Here is a 3,277-nt window from a genome sequence, read left to right on the forward strand (position 1 = left end):
ATTCCTCTTCTACTCATAATTCGAACCCACTCTTCTCCTCTGTGTTCGAATTTTTCTCTTCTCCTTCTTCTATTCTCCTATTCTTCTACTCACATAAAGGAATATCTATACTGTGACATAGAGGATTTCTCTTCTTTTTTGTTATCTTCTTTTTCATATGAGCAGGAACAAGGATAAGAACATTCTTGTTGAAGCTGACCCTGAACCTGAAAGGACTCTGAAGAGGAAGCTAAGGGAAGCTAAGGCACAACTCTCTGGAGAGGACCTGACAGAAATTTTCGAACAAGAAGGAGACATGGCCGAACCTAATAACAATGGTGGAGATGTAAGGAAGATGCTTGGTGACTTTATTGCACCCTCTTCTAACTTCTATGGAAGAAGCATCTCAATTCCTGCAATTGGAACAAACAACTTTGAGCTTAAGCCTCAATTAGTTTCTCTAATGCAGCAGAATTGCAAGTTCCATGGCTTCCAATGGAAGATCCTTATCAATTTTTTGCTGAATTCTTGCAAATATGTGACACAGTCAAGACCAATGGAGTTGATCCCAAGGTCTACAGGCTTATGCTTTTCCCTTTTGCTGTAAGAGACAGAGCTAGAACATGGTTAGATTCACAACCTAAGGAAAGCCTGAACTCTTGGGATAAGCTGGTCAGTGCTTTCTTGGCCAAATTCTTTCCACCTCAAAAGATGAGCAAGCTTAGAGTGGAAATCCAAACCTTCAGACAAAAGGAAGGAGAATCCCTCTATGAAGCTTGGGAAAGATATAAGAAACTGATCAAAAGGTGTCCTACTGACATGCTTCCAGAATGGAGCATCATAAGTATATTCTATAATGATCTGTCTGAGTTGTCAAAAATGTCATTGGACCATTCTGCAGGAGGATCTCTTCATCTGAAAACCCCTGCAGAAGCTTAGGAACTCATTGAAATAGTTGCAAATAACCAGTTCATGTACACCTCTAAGAGGAATCCTGTGAACAATGGGACGCCTCAGAAGAAGGGAGTTCTTGAAATTGATACTCTGAATGCCATATTGGTTCAGAACAAAATATTGACTCAGTAAGTCAATATAATTTCTCAGAGTCTGAATGGATTGCAAGCTGCATCCAACAGTACTAAAGAAGCATCCTCTGAAGAGGAAGCTTATGATCCTGAGAACCCTGCAATAGCAGAGGTGAATTACATGGGAGAATCCTATGGAAACACCTATAACCCTTCATGGAGAAATCATCTAAATTTCTCATGGAATGACCAAAAGAAGTCTCAACAAGGCTTCAATAATAATGGTGGAAAAAATAGGTTTAGCAATAGCAAGCCTTTTCCATCATCTTCTCAGCAACAGACAGAGAATTCTGAACAGAGCCAGTCTGGCCTAGCAACCATAGTCTCTGATCTATCCAAGACCACACTAAGTTTCATGAATGAAACAAGGTCCTCCATTAGAAATTTGGAGGCACATGTGGGTCAGCTGAGTAAGAAGATTACTGAAACTCCTCTCAGTACTCTCCCAAGCAATACAGAAGAAAAACCCAAGAGAGAGTGCAAGGCCATAACCATGACCAATATGGCCAAACCTGGAGAGAGTGAGGAGGATGTGAGTCTCAGTGAGGAAAGCCTCATGGGACGTCCTCTAGACAGAAAGGAGTTTTCCTTTGAGGAACCAAAGGAATATGAGGCTCAAACAGAGTCCATAGAGATTCCATTGAACTTCCTTCTGCCATTCATGAGCTCTGATGAATATTCTTCCTCTGAAGAGGATGAAGACATCACTGAAGAGTAAGTTGCTAAGTATCTAGCAGCAATCATAAAGCTGAATGCCAAGTTATTTGGTAATGAGACTTGGGAGGATGAACCCCCCTTGTTCACCAATGAACTGAGTATATTAATGAGGCAGACATTACCTCAGAAGAAACTGGATCCCGAAAAATTCTTCATACCTTGTACCATAGGCACCATGACCTTTGAAAAGGCTCTATGTGATCTGGGGTCAGGGATAAACCTCATGCCCCTCTCTGTAATGGAGAAATTGGGAATCTTTGAGGTACAAGCTGCAAGAATCTCACTAGAGATGGCAGACAAATCAATGAAATAGGCTTATGGACTAGTAGAAGACGTGCTAGTGAAGGTTGATGGCCTTTACATCCTTACTGATTTCATAATCCTAGACACTGGGAAGGATGAGGATGAATCCATCATCTTTAGCAGACCCTTCCTAGCCACAGTAAAAGCAGTGATTGATGTTGACAGAGGAGAGTTAGTTCTTCAGTTGAATGAGGACTACCTTGTATTCAGAACTCAAGGTTCTCCTTTTGTAACCATGGAGAGGAAGCATGAAAAGCTTCTCTCAGTACAGAGTCAAACAAAACCCCCCACATTCAAACTCTAAGTTTGGTGTTGAGAGGCTCCAACATTGCTCTGATTATCTGTGAGGCTCCATGAGAGCTCACTATCAAGCTATTGACATTAAAGAAGCACTTATTGGGAGGCAACCCAATGTTATTTAGTTATATCTATATATTTTCCATTGCTATTTTATGTTTTCTTTAGGTCGATGATCATGTGAAGTCAGAAAAACAACTAAAAAAAATCAAAAACAGAATGAAAAACAGCATTAAAAATAGCTCACCCTGGAGGAAGAGCTTACTGGCATTTAAACGCCAGTAAGAAGCAGTAGACTGGCGTTTAACGCCAGAAAGAAGCATCAAGCTGGCGTTAAACGCCAGAAACAAGCACCAAACTGGCGCTTAACGCCAGAACAGAGCATCTACTTGGCGTTTAACGCCAAGAATGGGAGAAAAGCTGGCGTTAAACACCAGAAACAAGCAGCAACCTGGCATTTAACGCCAGAAGTGCACTCTAAGGGCGTTTTGCACGCCTAAATGGAGCAGGGATGTTAAGTCCTTGACCCCTCAGGATCTGTGGACCCCACAGGATCCCCACCTACCCCACCTCTTCTTCTCTCCTCTTCACACTCTTTCATAACACTCTTCCCCAAATACCCTTCACCAATCACCTCCATACCTCTTCCCCAAATACTCTTCACCACTCACATCCATCCACTCTTTCCCAAAAAACCCACCAACCTCCAAATTCAAAATCCTTTCCCTCCCAAACCCAACCCTAATACACGAAACCTAACCCTCCCCCACCCCTATATAAACCCATCAACACTACCTCATTTTCACATATTACAAACACTCCTTTCCCCCCTTGGCCGAATACACTCTTCCCCTCCATCTCCTTCATTGTCTTCTTCTTCTACTATTTTCTTTCTT

At 41.9% G+C, this 3,277-nt stretch overlaps 1 non-coding gene across 1 annotated transcript; it reads right to left on the minus strand.

Moving 5' to 3' along the window:
- Positions 1–696: 696 nt before the first annotated feature.
- On the minus strand, positions 697–804 carry LOC148578023 (small nucleolar RNA R71). Its single transcript, XR_015904103.1, has one exon. It is a non-coding gene; the product is annotated as a small nucleolar RNA R71 (small nucleolar RNA).
- Positions 805–3,277: the final 2,473 nt, after the last annotated feature.

The sequence above is a fragment of the Arachis ipaensis genome, chromosome B1, assembly GCF_059453495.1.
Source record: "Arachis ipaensis isolate K30076 ecotype BB chromosome B1, ASM5945349v1, whole genome shotgun sequence".
Taxonomy (NCBI): Eukaryota; Viridiplantae; Streptophyta; class Magnoliopsida; order Fabales; family Fabaceae; genus Arachis; species Arachis ipaensis.